The sequence below is a fragment of the Gossypium raimondii genome, chromosome 3, assembly GCF_025698545.1.
Source record: "Gossypium raimondii isolate GPD5lz chromosome 3, ASM2569854v1, whole genome shotgun sequence".
NCBI lineage: Eukaryota > Viridiplantae > Streptophyta > Magnoliopsida > Malvales > Malvaceae > Gossypium > Gossypium raimondii.
In genome coordinates, this window is record NC_068567.1 from 22,344,382 (window position 1) to 22,362,319 (window position 17,938).

At 32.9% G+C, this 17,938-nt stretch overlaps 1 non-coding gene across 1 annotated transcript; it reads right to left on the reverse strand.

The window, feature by feature from the left end:
• Positions 1-4,774: 4,774 nt before the first annotated feature.
• LOC128040241 (small nucleolar RNA R71) lies at positions 4,775-4,880 on the reverse strand. Its single transcript, XR_008194899.1, has one exon. It is a non-coding gene; the product is annotated as a small nucleolar RNA R71 (small nucleolar RNA).
• Positions 4,881-17,938: the final 13,058 nt, after the last annotated feature.

Below are 17,938 nucleotides of genomic sequence, written 5' to 3' on the forward strand. Positions count from 1 at the left end.
ACAATGCCTAATTCCCCAAAACGAATAATAAAATAATGAAGCACCTAAGAAGAATAACCAGACTTCCTTGGATCATTCCCTTGGAGACCACACCACCCACACTGTGACGTCACTAATCTACAAATGTTGTAATGAGGGAATGGGCTTTTGCAAGCTCAGTGAATGCAAGAATGACCACAATATAAACACATCATCACGTAACACAACCAGACATTTATTCACAAGTAGTACATTCTTAAGTCTAGCATCACATAGTACTAAATCATACATAGCCTAAAAGTCATTCTCGCAGCACATATACATAATCATTCAAGCATATAACATATTCCACACAATTATATAACATAAGATAAGATGAGATATGATGGCCCTTGGATTATGAAACACGTAGTGAGCTCTAGCATCACACATTGGATACACGGATCTCCTTACACCACATAGACTCGTAGAGTCAAGCATATCCCCAAAGTGAAGCATATAACTATCACTCTCCTTATTTTCCCTCACATGTCCTGTTGAATGGAGCTTGGCTCACATTCCCTTATCCCTCCAAGCATGTCCCAGGGCCTCAACGCCCAAAACCTCTATACATATAAGTGAGTACTCACAATTTTATGGCATGTCAACTATATCTAATGGTTCCAAGTTCACAAGGCCAAAATATCCGAAAAGAACACATAATTCTTACCGATTATCCGTGCACCATCATTGCATATTAACATCTTTTACAAAACACTAGCACATTCATATAACATATATAATGTACATTTATTACATGTTTATAAATACACTTTACACAATAAGCACCAAATCCACATATCACATATCAAGCATATTATATAACCACAAGACAAGTATAGTTCAAGAAAATTACACTCGGAATTTAGAGTAGGGGTTTAAGCTACATCTAAATTCCCAATAACACATGACTCATGTTTACGAGTAGCAATTCCCTACACTCAACACTTTATGCTTTTGTAGAAACCTGAAAGCTCAACTAACGTTTCTTTAGCTCGTAGTAAGCTCTAACGAACTCGAAGCTTTACACACATAAATCATACAATAACCCTAGTCAAATATCAATCAAATATTCACTCAAACCAACTAAAACGCAAGCTTTAAGCTAAATTCTCGTGTAACTTAAACTATTAACATAACAACTTAAAATATTAATATCTCAATATTTTGTATAAAATCAGTTCCGTTCATTACTTAATCATTTATGCCTAATTCGCAACTTTCAAACTAGATAAATCTACTCAATTCATGGTATCGACATTTTCGACATTTTTAGGCAATTTTCACAAAATTCATAAAAATATGGAAATGATTAATGAAACCTTGATATGAGTTTAAAAACCGTCTAATCATGCTAAAATGAGTTGAAAAACACTTTGAAACCAAGTTTTGACTCAAAATCTTGAAATCCACCATTAATGGTTCGATTTTCAGCTTTTATTTAAAATATACGATCCAAGAGCTAATAATTCAGTTCTAAAGTCTGAATAACATTAAAAATCAATAGTGACATGAATGATTACCTTTGTTGAAGGAACGAATGAGTTTTGACGAAAATCAGGAGACCCTACGTTTGAAGAAGATGATGAAATTTATGGAGTTTTTGGGTGTTTTTCTTGAAGGTTTAAGATGGAAAATGACTTAGGAATGATAGAAATTCAAGGTATTAAGATTTGGTAATAAAAAATCAATGGAAATAGCTAGGGAAAAGCAAGGGGTGGCACAAGCTTGAAGGGAATGAAGAGAACTTGAAAACTGTAGTTGGGGTGGCTTCAAGGTTCAATTTTAAAAACTTGTTTAATTGCCACGTAAATGCTCAATATTTTGACTTTGTTACAAACCAGTCTTTTTTTTTCAAAATGAAGGGTTTCTTTTTCAAAAATTGGTTTGACAGTTAAGATGCCATAGATGAAAACACTATCGAGCACCAACCTTACGAAATTCCGAGCTCATATAGGCCAAAATTCCTAAAATACCCCTAAAATTGCTAGGCCTTATTTCAGGGTGTTACACATTTCACCTACCATTGCTTGGTTACCAAGCCATACCATTTGCACCTATAGTTACCCATTTCAAAACATGCCATATACTATTCGACCTAAGTGCCTAACCAATATGCTCACAAAGGCACCTAAATTTAAAATTCAAAACAATCTAATTGAATATGCTCAAACATACCAATTCATTAACATTATAAGACACTTTCTCAATCACTTACCTATACACAACCAACCTTTAAATCATATTCATGTTATAACTTCAAATATATCAAAACACCTCAAATATCCTTCCACATCTAAGCATTAACAAAGAACATATAGCATAACAAGACATTTCTCTCATCCATAAGAATATTAAACGTACAATTCAAGCAATCTAACATGTCATCAACCAAATACCATTACTTTCTCACATATACATACCTATATATATACCTTATAAACATAATAAGCAAAACCATCAAGATGCAAAATGAACTTATAACCAAAAGACTTCCTAGGTACATGCCAAAACCAAACTAGAAGTGTCTGCAACACTTGAGTTCGGGATTGTCGCTGGATGCTCAATCGACGTACGAACTGAATAATACCTAACTTGTGCACTAACAAAAGGAAACGTACACTGAGTATAACTCAGTGGTGTTTCTATATCCAACATTAAATTATAATATAAATTATATAATGCATGACTTAACAACAAGATCTAATGCAAATTAATATTGGAGAGCTACGGTAAGTGCTATAATGCTACATTTAAAATTACAATTGATTTACTTATAATAATTCAATCTAACATAGTTGTAACACATGTACTTTTCTCCTTATAACAATCAAAGAAATTTTATCACTTCAATATTATATACACATTTCGGACTTAACTCGGTATTCTCTATTCAATTTCATTTGTAATAAATGTCCCAAATCCATACTATTATTTCATCCATCATACTTCAATACATATACGCAATAATATATATCACATCTCAAAATAGATTCAATTTCATATTTATATCATTATACGAAATTTCCAAAACTATTCACTTTAATCCTCATCGCAACTAATAAATTCGAATCTAATCAATTCAACTCTTTTCTTATCATTTTTACCTAACCTCATGATCTTCCCATTCAATACAGTTCATAAATGTAACAATTGAAGTTGTTCGGGTTATAGAAACACAAATCGTGAACTTCGAGCTATTCGTCGATGACTTTGTCTTTTCCTTTCTTTTTCGAGGAATCTGAGTCAACGTTAGCTATGAATTAAAACAAACATACTAAAGTTTCAATACAAAGCCAATTTTACATTCAATTTCTAATTTATGTAACTTTTTCATTTTATTCAATTTAGTCCCTAAAACCTAGACTAACATAAATTTCAAACTTAATCCTCGATTTTTATATCATTTTTATTCTAAGCCTAATTTAACTCTTTATTTCAAATTTAGTTGGTTTTAAATTATGTTTGCTTAAACCCCAGCAGTGATGACCCTTGGAAGTAATCTATGTTAAACGAGGTCGGAAGATAAGTTTGCTGAGTAAACCATAATTTATCTTGGTGGAAAAAGTGAGGTCGGGAGATAAACGAGTATCTGTCGATTAGTTAACTAATAAAATTTGGGAGGTAATACTAGTTAATTAATAGTTAATTCCACCTAAACCCATATTCTGAAGTTAATTACAACCACTTAAACAATTTAATCTTCTGCTTGTTATTTTGATTTACTTGTGTGTTTATTTTATGCTATTTACTTTAGTTTAATTTAGTTTATTATTTTTATCTTTTTTATCATTTTGTTGTAATATAGTTTTTAACTATTATTGTTTAGACTTGTTTTTTCGTAGAAGTAGATTTTTGATTTAATTCGTTCTTTTTTGGGTATGATCCTTGGAATACTTCCATGTGTTCTGTTGTATACATATATATTACAATTTGACTCGTATACTTGTGGATACCGCTATTTTAATTTAATATATTTGGGTGTACTATTTTCTAGTCAAACGCTCGCACGTTTGACAGCGGTCAAGTTGCTGGCACCATTGTCGGGGAGGTTTCGACATGAAATCAAATTTTATTTTCTACAATTAATAAGATAAATAGGAAAGTTAGGAATTATATATACGATTTATTTTATTTTATTTTATTCTCTATTTTTAATTTTTGTTGACTAATTTTTGTTTATTTTTCTGTCTTAGATTTTAGTGTATGACTCAAAGCAGAGGCATCCCAATCGAGCCATACCCTGATCCAGAGCAACTTCTAAGGTGCAATCGTAAATTGAGAGAAGACAATCCAACCGTGGTAGTCAATTTACCTCAGGAAAACCCTTTGTTTGACGAACCACTAGAACAACAAGAATAAATCCATGGAGAGCTATTGATGGCTCAACGAACGTTGCGCGAGTTCGCATTACCTACATTAGATGTTGTGCGAGGCAGTATTGAAAGACTGACAATTAATGCTAATAATTTTGAGATAAAGACTACTGCAATCTAGATGATTTAGAACAAATTGCAGTTCAATGGAAATATGGTAGAAGACCCGAATAAACACTTGAAGGAGTTCATTTAACTTTGTGACACCTTTAAGTATAATGGAGTAATCGATGACATTGTTCGTCTTTAATTATTTCCATTCTCGTTATGTGATAATGTAGTCGATTGGTTAGATTCATTGGAACCAAGATCTAAAACCACATGGGATGAACCAGCGAAAAAATTTCTTCGTAAATTTGTCCCTATCAGTGGAACCAGGTAACTTAGACGCGATATCGCCAATTTTAAGCAGTTTGAAGGTGAAACACTATACGAGGTGTGAGAGCATTTCAAATAGATGATATAGAAGTACCCCCACCATGGGTTGCAAGAGTGGCTCCAAATCCAAAATTTTTACAACGTTGTAGACAGTAACATCAAGTCCAACATAGATGGAGTAACCGGAGGGTGTAACACCCCGAACTGGATCCAAATCTTGGGTGTTACCATCCTATTAAAAACATAACTTAATCCTAATATTACAAATTTCATTCATTTGCATCTTCTTAATTACAAGTTTCATAATAAAATACATAAGTATGAACAATAAATGCATTTCAATTATGTAGATGGAGAATTTAATTACAAATTATGGCAAAAGTGAGCTCTTAGTCTAAGATAGTTATCCCACCTTAAGGGTTCTTATATCCCAACTAGACTCGATCATGCCAACAAAACTTACTCTGTATGTATAATAGCCAAATGTGCCACTCTTTTGGCGAAGTCCTAGTGTCGTCTCTCCCGATGTAGACCCACATTGACTTACCTGTAAGATAACATACATATAGGAAACTTCATAAGAACTTAGTGAGATAAACACCCATTTACCTAAATCGTTTGTATTTCAACTCTAGTAATTCAATTCAACTTTTCCTTGTTTTTTGATTTTCAACTTGTCTCTAGTGAATACCTTTCCAAAATTCCATTCTTTGTACCATAGATATCACCCCTACTCTAAAATCGTGCCTTACTCTACGCATCTTAGATATAGTACTCACATTATTTACTTTGCCATTTTTTATTTCTTAACCATTCTCATCCCAGAGGTCCATTCAGGAAAAATACTATTATTCTTACATACATACTTTAAGTCATCATTTCTTTGAAATTCATGAATGATTTCGTTCATCGATAGAAGATACATTCTTCAATTATACAGTTTGGTCCTTTCTAGAGAATACCCTCTTTCTTCTAATAATTACAAACAGAACCTTCTTCAATTTACCAAACATAATCCTTACACATAATTTTTTTTCTTTCGGTTCATTTAGCCCACACTTCAAGTTCGCCACAAAAGAAGCTCATTAAAATATCTTATCGAAGATGTAACATGATACGCCACAAGGGCCTTTCCTTCAGAGATCACCGTGAATACCTTTTCTTTCTTTTAGGATCCACCACAGAGGTGTTTCCTTCATACGGTTGCCATAAGGGCCATTCCTTAGTGTGCAACACAAAGGCTTTCTTTACATTTTGCCATAAAGGCTTTCTTTTCATAGATTTCCACAAAGGTTCTCTTTACATTTCGCAACAATGACTTTCTTTTCTTTATTTGTTTAGGATATGGATTCGCCTAAACTCACATTTAGTGAGGTTTGCCCCTCATCGTCCTGGGACACACAGAGAACCCCATTTGGTAATCACCTTCCTTTAGTTCTTACATAATACAATGCTATGGCCATGGATTTTTCCTTTAAGAGATTGTGTTTAAAGTCTCGACGGACCCCTTTAAACGACTCCGCAGAGACAAACACAGACTTTTTATGCATTACCACCAAGCTTAACATACATCTCATCTTACACATTTCAGACATGTTCATACAATCATATTTTCGACTTCAGATTTCCTATCACATACTCTATACTTGTCAGTTTCATACAAACTATACATGCAAATCTCATCCAACATTCATATAATAGCATACTTATCGTACCATTATTTCTAGGTTCAGTTCATAGTTCATACGATTCTTCACAGAAGTATCTAGAAATAATTGGTTTACTCACACAGGAGTCAGTTTAAGGACTAACTTGACAACCCCAAACTGTAGCTTGATCCCCAGATCCAAACATCTATCGAGAAATATCAGAAACCACTGCTTATAAGACATAGGAATACTGTTAAAACTCATTCCTATGATCTTTATCATCGTCACAACCCACAGAATACCCATGCAAAGCCTTACTTTACTATTTTACTGTTCACACTCATAACAAACTTACCTTTCCACAATTTAATCATGCAAAACCATAATACTTACCCAAGATGTGAAACAATATTCTTCTTGAACTTAAATCCTTAGTCTCTCTAACAACTAGTTTTCAATGGTGTCGAAAGTAGTGATTTTGGGACCATAATTTTGACATGTGAGTTAGTATTTTATTATTTATTTAATGTTTATAGAGTTATTATAGTGTCATATTAAAATTTGGTTAGGAAATTTTAATGTTTAGATAGTTAATTAAGTAAAAAAAGACTAAATCGTAAAAGCTGCAAAAAGTTAGTTCAATTTGACAAAATGGTTAAATAGATATAAAAATATGAACTAGCGAACTTAAGTGGTAATTATACCACATAGGTAGTTAGTGGAAGGTTTTAGGAGTGTTTTGGCATAAAATTAAACTAATTTTTAAAGGGTAAAACTGTAAATTCATAATTAAGTAAAGATTACAACAAAACAAAAGTCAAATTACTCATCTTCTTCTTCATTTGTTCTTGATCAAACTGAAACTACCATTTTAGCTAAAGAAACATTCGGCCAAGCTTTGTTTTTCATGCACCGTATGTAAATTAAGCCCGTTTTTATTGATTTTTATGTTCTTGAGTTCGTATTAGCTTAATCTAGCTAACTCAGGGGTTAATTTGTAAAGTTTTTAAATGATATAAATTATTTCATTCATGATTTTGAGGTGATTTTGAGGCTTGGTGATAGATTATTAAACTTTGTTGTTAAATAGGGCTATTTTGAAAAGTAATTTTTAGTGATTTTAATGTTAAAGGACTAAATTATTCAAATGGTAAAAATTCATTAACTTTTTTGAGAAAACATGATAAATATGGTGTGTAGAGGGGCTCTAGGAAATTCGACTAACATGGATTGTAGTTAAATATGGTTAATTTTTAAGTTTTGACTTAGGGACTAAATTGCACAGATGGTAAAATGTTGGGGTAATTTTGTAAATTGATAATTAAAGGGCTTATAGGCATAAATTTAATTATTTAAGTTTTTTGAATTGATTAACTAAATGAAAGTTATTATTTAGATCAAGAAACAAATCAATCGGACTCAAACCGTGGAAAAGCTAAGTTAGCATATTAGTTGTCGGCATTGTATTCGTAATCGTTTTTGTCTAGGTAAGTTCATATATTGATTAAGCTTATGGATTTTTGTTTTGGGTGAAATTTTAATTAATTTTTGTGTTATGTATAGCTTAAGTTGATTGTTAAATGATAATTAGTGATTTGGATTAAATTATAATGTTAGCTAAATCAAAGGTTATGGTTTAAAATGGGAAATTACGTGGTTAAGTAATTGTGATGAATTAATGTGTAAATAATCACATGATTTGGACATGAAATGGCCCATTTGAACCTTGTCAGTGGTTAGGATACAAATGACATGTCATTAGAGGTTATTACAGTTTTGGGTGATGGTCTTGGATGTCCTACCGATGGCTGAGGTCCTACATTTGTTGAAGATTCTCCACATCTCATGTGAGCAGTATCGTGTTGCTTAACATCCCGACCCATAGCTCGTGTGAGCAATTATAGTTATAGCTCGCGTGAACATTTGCCATCACAGCTCGTGTAAGCATTTTCTCACGTATCCAATGTTATTTCACCGTGGTTCATCAGGTATAAAATGATATATAGACAAGTTATATGAAATGGTTAAATGGACATTGACTTATGAAATAGACATATATGAATTTCTATATGAAATTATGCTTTGGATGGAGAAACTTGACATGATATTTTTGAAATAGAGTGTGATATACAACATGAATATGAGTTGTATAAATTGAGTTATATGTGTTAATTATTGATGTTACATGACAAGGTGTGGTTATAAGTTATATATTTGTGATTTACTAACCTTGTGAGGTTATGTTGTGCATAGGAGACAAATGAGCTTACAAGCTATTAAATGAATTTTATGCAGGAATTGTTTAAATAGAATTATATTCAGTAAGTTTCAATTTATGTTATAGATGAACTTACTAAGCAATGATTACTTACGTCTATTGTATTTCATTCTTTGTAGATCATCAGAAGTGAAGGTTGATTGGAAATTCAAGTTGGAGCACACACACTGTTCGTTGTTTAATTCGATAGATGTTTTGATCTTTTTGAAGTTGGTTATAAATTACATGCACTAGGAGCCTTTAAGTTTCTTTACTTATGATGATGTTGTTTATAAATTTGTTAATAAAGGTTTGTGGTTGTGTATATATTTGGTATTTTGGCTATTGTATATCTGTATAAGTGCTTTTGGTCATTTGGTTCATTCTTTTTGAAACTGGCTTGAGGCATGGTAATATATATATATATATGAATAGAATGGATGAAATGGTATGTTTAACATGTTTTTCTAGTAATAATTTGTGATCTTGGAATGTGAAGTTAGAATAGTGTTTGAATTGAGGTGCCAATGAGGGCATATTGGTTAGGCACTTAGGTTGAATGTTTTGGTAAGTTTTAGGCATGTTTGAATGTGTTTTGAATGTGTGAAAATGGTTGGAAATGGTTTGGCTTGATACCTAAGAAATGGTTGATGATTTGGCTTATTTTAGAAGTAATTTTAGGTGCACACGGCCTGAGACACGGGCTGTCACACGGATTGATTTTTGGTGTAAATTTTTACACACAAGTATAGTTTGTTACACGGCTTGGCGAAACTACCGTGTGATCCCATTTTTGAATTGTACACAGTCTGAGAACACGGGCGCGTGGAGTAGCCACTCGACCACACTAGGGGCCACATGGGCTAGTGTCCTTTACACAACCTGGCCATATTGCCTTGTGGCCTCTATTTATAATTTTTACCTTAATTTTCTATTTTAATTTAGATTAGTCCCTAATTGTTTCCCAGCTGATTTTAAGGTTCCATAGGCTAGATTTAAGCCTTGTATTCGTAGATATACTATGAATAATTATTTGCTATGAATTTTTTATATTTAAATTATAATATGAATTTTTTTAATATGATATTGGAATTGTAAACTATTGTAATATCCCGTATCCCAAATCCAGTGATTAAGACGGGTTAGGGGTGTTACATTTAGTGGTGTAAAAGCTACGTTTTAGTAAGTTCTAGGACTGAACGTAGCAGGTATATGGAGTCTAGATAAGATATTGTTATAGTGTTATGCCTTCTGATTCGAATTGATTCTGTTTTTCATATAGATAATATGTTTGAATCCAACCGAACTAATTTTGATGAAGCTGAGAGTAATGCTCAAGCTTCGGTCCATGAAGCTATTCATAGTGAGCCCGTTTCTGAGGGCCGAGGAAGTGTGGTATGGGAAGCCTTCTTCCATATGATGTCTGAATGGTTCACCAATCTTATGAGAACTAATCTGGTGGCTTAACAACTCTACCCCCTCTCGTACCCCAATCGATACCCCCTATTCCTCAAGGTTTGGAACATGTACAAGTAAAAAGGCCTCTAGTTAATCAAATTCGCAAATATGGGGCTGAAGAATTCCATGGTAAAGTAGAGGATAATTTAGAAAAGGCTAAATTCTAGTTGGAAAATACCAAAAAAGTATTCTATGAGTTGACATGCTCTTCCACTGATTGTTTGAAGTGTGCAGTCTCGTTGTTAAAAGATGAAGCATACCTATGGTGGAATACTTTGTTAGCAGTGGTATCAAAAGATCGGTTGAGTTGGGAATTTTTCCAAACTGAATTTAGAAAGAAATACGTTAGACAACGATACCTTGAAAAAAAGCAAAAATATTTTCTTGAGTTGAAGCAGGGACACAGAACAGTAGTTGAATGTGAGAGATAATTTGTTCGACTCAGTAAGTATGCTAGAGAATTAATTCCAATAGAAGTTGTTATGTGTACTCGCTTTGAAGAGGGTTGGAATGAAAAGATTCAATTACTCATCGGGGCCCTTAAATTGAAAGAGTTTTTCATTTTAGTTGATAGAGCTCAGAAGATGGAAGAAATTAGCAAAGCAAAGACAAAGATAGATTCTGAAGTTTAAGACACAAGTAAAAGGCAATTGTGAAAATCTTTTTCTTCTCCTTCAAAGAAAATTAAAGAACCCTACAGTCGTATGTCAGCTCTGTCTGAATTTTCTAGGAGAGATCATGGAAAGCAATCTCACTTGCGACCACAAGCTACCTCAGTAGCTAGTGCTGGCAACGATCGCAACTCCAAAAAGCCAAACTGTCAATATTGTAACAGGAAACATTTTGGTGAGTGTCGGATGAAAGAGGGATCGTGTTTTAAATGTCGCTCGTTAGACCATTTCCTCTGAGACTGACCAGATAGATCTGACAAGGATAAAGTTTAGAATGTACGATTAGGGGCTATACATCTAAAGGTAGATCACCTAAAACAGTGGAAATGTTGGAGTCAGTAGAAGTGGAACGAAAGGCACTACAGTTCAATCTGAGGCTTGAGCTCCTACTAGGGCTTATGCAATTCAAGCTCGCGAGGAAGCTTCAACACCTGATGTTATCACTGGTACATTTTCTTTATTTGATGTTATTGTTTACACTTTGATTAACCCAGGGTCAACTCAGTCGTATATATGTACTACAATAGTAACAAGTAAGAAAATATCCTTACCTGGTACATTAATACTGACTATGCTCCCGATGTACTCGCCAAGAGTATCCATTGGGCGAATAGGACTGTGTCAATTAGAGTTTTTTTTATTTACCCACCGAACTCAAGACCCACCAAGTTAGGATTTACAGAGGGTCTCTTATGCACCATACATACGAGCAAGTATGTCAAATTATAAGTGACATGGCTATGAACTCATACATGTGGCCAAATGAGAGATTTATGTACAAATCAAAACCTCTAACGGTGAAAGCAATTAACGAAGAAAATAAATATCACCAAATTTTCGAGAAGCTGAATCGGTTGGAGACAACTATCAAGCTAATGATAGTAGAGCCATACGTAGAGAACCAACTAGAGGACGTGAGCTATATCGATAATAGGGGTGAAAATCCCTATTCAAACACATATAATCCCAATTGGAAGGATCATATAAATTTCAAGTGGAGAGGTTATCAAGGAGGAAACCAAGTGCAGAATAGACCAAATCCTCCATACTGAACTCCACATTTAGAAAGAACTCAAAAGAGACCCATAGGAAAAAAGTTAAGTTTGAGGGAATTTATTCTGCCACAATTCGTTGTGGCAAATTAGATTCTTTTCTGCACTTAATGAACTTTTTTTAGGCCATTTTATGTTATTTTAATACATTTTTTTGTTTTAGTAACTTAGATTTAATTTTTATTAAAATAAGCATTTTTTAAGCCTAGGAGCATCGGGAACAACAATTGGGTTGCAACATAAGCTTCCGGGGTCGCAACACAGCAGAACCAACTAAAGAGCATCAGGTTCGAAGTTGTGTGTTGTGACATGCCTTCCCTGTGTCGCAACACAACTGTGACGAGAGCCAAGAATTAATGAAGGGTGTTTTCGTCTGCACAATCTATATTTATCAGATTTTAGGCTTGTATTTGACCTAATTATGGTAGCTATTTTTTCTATAAATAACAAGGCTTAGGCTGACCTATGGGAGGCCGAAAGAAGCCAATTTTTAGGGTTTTTATTTAGTAGATTTAGTTTTAATTAGGATTTTATTTTAGTTCCAAAATAGTTTTCTTTCTTGTTTCAGACTTGGATTGAATTTGAGTCCAAGCCTTCATTATTTTATTATTTAGTATTTTTCATTTACTTTTATCTTGCAATTGTCGATATCTCGCTAGTTGTTAAAGGAATTTCTGCAACCAAGCACATCCAGAGTCTCAAAAGGGTCGATTTTTATTCTCCTCCCATTTTAATTTAATTCATGTGTTTTGCATGATAAAATTATTTCTAGGGAAAATGGTACTTAGATTCATTAGTAGCTAATCCCTTTAGGAAGATTAATAAACATATATGGGAGTAATTAACATATGAACGTTGGTTTGTCGTAAAATTAGTTGGTTTAAATTATGCATGCTTAAACCTTAGGATTGATAACCCTAGGAAATAATTTAGGTAGATAGGCCGAGAGGATAAGTCTACTGAGCACCTCATAATTTATCTCGGTTTAAACAACAAGATCGAGAGATAAATGGTTCTTATTGATTAATTAATCAGTTAGAGGCCGAGAGATAATAATTGGTTAGTTATTATCTAATTCATTAAAACCCAAGTTTTGACGTTAATTACAAACACTGAAGTGAGTTAATCTTCTTCTTGTTATTCAAGATTTCATTAATTGTTAATTTCTTTTTAGTAAATTTAGTTTATTTGATGATATTAAATTTTATTATTATTTTTCGTAATAAAATTTTCAATTATTACTATTTAGACCTATTACTATAGAAAATGATATTAAGTTTAATTCATCCTCCCTTGGGTACGATTCTCGGAGTACTTTCTGTACCTCGTTGTACAATACTATATTACAATTTGACCCGTATACTTGCAAGCACCATTGCTTTAATTTCATATCTTTCTATTGCAGTATTTCCAATCCAAACGTTCGCATGTTTAGTGGCGGTCATACTCATCGAAACGTAACTGAAGAAATACGCACCTAACGCTTATCGATATAAACCAAAATAGCTCCATATAACAAATCTTATGACATGTCAACTATACCTATAACTCTATCTAAGACTGTTAATGGGACATTCATAAAAATCATAAACATATAATCACATATCATTCATTTGTTATATAATTACATTCATATTCATATCTATGCCTTAAGCACATCGTATACATATTCATTCATTTATATTTTCATGCTTTCATAATTTTTTTACCATGTCAAAACATAATATCTCTCACACACACACATATTCAATAGATCAACCCTTTCATGAGATAAAGCACTAATATTACCTTATCAAGTTAGACACTTAATAACTATGAATTGAAAGTAAATAATGAGAGCACAAACTGGATCCATTTTTTGTTGTTCATTCTCGCTTTTTCGTTGTCTCTTGAGATTTCATCTTTATATTTAACCTCATTCATTAACACGAATATTGAAATACTATTAATTTCTCATCATTAAACATATTATTTAAACCTTTCATTTTAGTACCTTTAAACTCTAATATCCGAATTTCCCATATTTTACAATCTACATGATCGAATCTAAATCCAACTTCATATCTATACTTTAAATACCTCAAATTATCATTATTTAACATTAATTTCCTGCATGTTCATTTCTTACATGAAAGTCCCAAAACTCAACAATGGTTAAAAGCTTAAACTTAACTAAACTTTACTTGTACACTATCCACTTAATTTCTAACATTTTCCTTAGAACCAAGCTTAATTCTTATCTTTTCATGGTTGTAATTTTTCTTCAAAAATCTCTAAGCATGCATGGATAGTAAATTATACTATATTCATTTCCTTCATAATTCAAGCTTGACAATAGCTCAATTTCTCTATGCATGGATAGTAAATCAAGGCTATATTTCTCTATGTTTTTTAAGTTTTCATTAATGGTGATTTAAGCTAAACTTAATTTCAAAGTCTACTAATTGGGTCATATTCATCTACCTTTTATAATATATGAATTTAGTGTAAAATTAAACGAAAACTCAATTGCATGTTAAGGATAGCTAACGGCCTTGTGGAGAAAACCCAAATTTTCATTATTTCGTTGATTGTGTTCGTTGGGAGAAAAAGATAAGAAGAATGCCGTTGTTTTTTTCTTCCCCCATTTAATCAGTGTACATACAATTAAGCTTATTTAATTTAATTTAAAATCAACTGTCAAGATTTATTAATGAATCACTTAAATGGTATCTATGGCAAGGATCATACTAATCCACTATATATGGATTTGCTTTGGGTTAATTGCACTTTGGTCCTTGGTATAATTACATATTAAGGATCTACTTAAATTCTTATCTAAATCTTACGAATTTAATTACTTTGTAATTGAGTCCCTATAATATTTTATTATTCTATTTAATTAATTTTACTAAATAATTATATTTTCTAATGTTGCGTTTGACTCATAGGTGTTCAACTAAAAATTTTCAGATTAATTTGATTTAATAAATTTGTCTCAAAATTGAATTTTTTGATACCGACGAAAATCAAGACGTTACAAAATCAAAGTTAAGAAAAATAAAAGAGGCATGAATGATTGTATCAAGGCCAGTTGTTGTACCAAAGATTTGGGAAACTGTTGAGGTTAATATGGTGTCATCGAGCTTTATGGAATTGGCATTAGCGGTAACGATGGTTGCTATAGTGGTTGTTTGGGTAGTATCGAGGGCAATTTTAATAGTAGGGTTGTAAAAATAATAGAATGTTGGTAATGACAATATATTACAAAGAAAAGAGAAATAAAAATAAAGAACACATAGATTTTTACGTGGAAACCCTTTTCGGAAAAAACCACGGGCAGAGGAGAAGAAAATTCACTATGTCGAATTCGAATTAATTACAAGAGGAGTAGGCTATGTCTATTTATAGGCTTGTAAAACCATATTCTAATAGGAGTGTAGTAAGATTGAAACACCATATTCTAATCAATATCAAATAGATGGAGTTTAATAAGGTTTAAAAAACCTTATTCTAAAATAAAATAAAAGAAGTATAATTCTATAAGGATTTTACTTTTATTTTATTTTACCACCGTATTTTATTTAAATAAGGATTCAGGTCACTTAATTCTAACAATCTCCACCTTGACACGAATTCTTAATGAACAAGTTCTTCATCGTGAACTCTTAACGAACAAGTTCTCCACCTCTTCCATAAAACCCCTTAAGGGTTTAACTTCAACAATGAACATCAACCAAGTCTAAGCAATGCTCAAACTTGGTTATAGGAAGTGACTTAGTCATCATATCTGCAGGATTTTCATGAGTACTAATTTTGCTCACAACAATATCACTACGAGTAATAATATCACGAACAAAAATGATATCGAACATCAATGTGATTTGTTCTCTCATGAAACATTTGATCTTTTCTAAGGAATATGGCACTTTGACTGTCACAAAATACTGTATTGATTTGAAGGTCTTCATTGAGTTCACTAAAGAGTCCTTTCAACCAAATAGCTTCTTTACAAGCCTAAGTGATCGTTATGTACTAAGCTTCAGTGGTAGACAAAGCAACTGTGGTTTGCAAAGTGGCTTTCCAACTGATTGCACAAACTCCGATTGTAAAGACATAACCTGTGAGAGATCTTTTTCTATTAAGGTCTCCAGCAAAATTAGCATCAACATTCCCAATGACTCCATCTCTAGTTCTTCCAAACTGTAAGCAAACATCAGTAGTACCTCTTAAGTATCTTAAAATCCAGTGAACTTTTTTCCATTGTTCTTTACCAGGATTCGCCATGTATATGCTAACTGCACTAACTGCACATGATAAATTTGGACGTGAACAAACTATAGCATACATGAGAGATCTCACTGCACTAGAGTATGAAACATGTGACATGTACTCAATCTCATCATCTGATTGTGGAGATAAAGCCGATGAAAGTTTGAAATGGACTACTAAAGAAGTACTAACAGGCTTAGCATTCTGCATATTGAATCTGCAAAGAACTTTCTCAATTTACCTCTTCTGACTTAGGTACAATTTACTTGCTTTTTTATCTCTGAGAATCTCCATACCAAGTATCTTATTTGCTGGTCCCTAATCTTTCATCTCAAATTCTTCACTTAGTTGGGCTTTGACCTTTCTTATCTCTCATTTATCTTTCGCTGCTATTAACATGTCATCAACATAAAGGAGTAGATACACAAAAGAACCATCACTATTTTTCTTAAAGTAAACACAACTGTCAAAGCTACTTCTTTTGAAATCATGAGAAGTCATAAAGGAATCAAACCTCTTGTACCACTGTCTTAGTGACTGTTTCAAACCGTAAAGAGACTTTTTCAACAAGCAAACATAGTCTTTTTAAACACCCATTTACAACGAACAACCTTTTTACTTTTAGAAAGTTTCACAAGATCCCATGTTTTGTTTTTGTGGAGTAATTTCATCTCCTCTTGCATAGCAAACATCCACTTTTCTAAGTCTTCACAACTAACAGCTTCAGAATAATTAGATGGTGCTTGATTTGCATCTATATCTTCAGCCACATTTAAAGCATAAGTAACTAGATCAGCCTCGGCATTCTTCTTTGGAGGTTTAATTTCTCTTCTAGTTCTATTTTTGGTGGTAGAGTATTGTGGTGAAGAAACAACTCTATTCTGAATTTTTGTACAGGCTTGAGGAGTCAAATCTATTATAGATTCTAGATTAATCTGATGCTTCACCTGTTTTTGATTTTCTTTATTGAAAGAGTCTTTAAGAGAAAAGTTAGGTAGCATAGCAGTTTCATCAAAAACAACATCTCTGCTAATCACAACTTTTCTATTTTCAGGACACCATAACTTATTCCCTTTTACACCAGCTTTATAACCAAGAAAAACATATTTAATGGATCTCGGTCTCAATTTTCCATTATCAACATGAGCATACGCAGGACACCTAAAGATCTTTAAATCAGAATAGTCAGTAGGATTACCAGACTATACCTCTTGTGGAGTATTTTTCTCAATGGCAACGGATGGAGATCGATTGATCAAAAAACATGCAATAGAGGCTGTTTCGACCCAAAATGACTTTGGTAAGTTGGCAGTTGACAATATACATCGAACCTTCTCCATGATCGTTCTGTTCATTCATTCTGCAACTCCGTTTTGCTGTGGAGTATGACGAACTGTCAAGTGTCTCACGATCCCTTCTAACTTGCACAGTTTATTAAACTCACCAGAACAGAACTGTAAGCCATTGTCTGTACAGAGGTATTTTATTTGTTTTTCTATCTGTTTTTCAATCATAGTTTTCCAAGACTTAAATGTGGAAAACACATTGCTTTTCTGCTTCAGGAAGAACTCCCACACTTTTCTGGAAAAATCATCTATAAAAGTTAGCATATAATTAGCTCTACCTCTCGAAGGTACTCTAGATGACCCCCATAGATCAGAATGAATATACTCCAATGTTTCCTTCGTGTTATGGATTCCTCTGGTGAATCGAACTCTCTTTTGCTTCCCAAAAACGCAGTGCTCACTGAACTTCAGTTTGCAAATTCCTTGCCCATCAAGAAGTCCTCTTTTGCTCAATTCTGCCATGCCATTCTCACTCATATGCC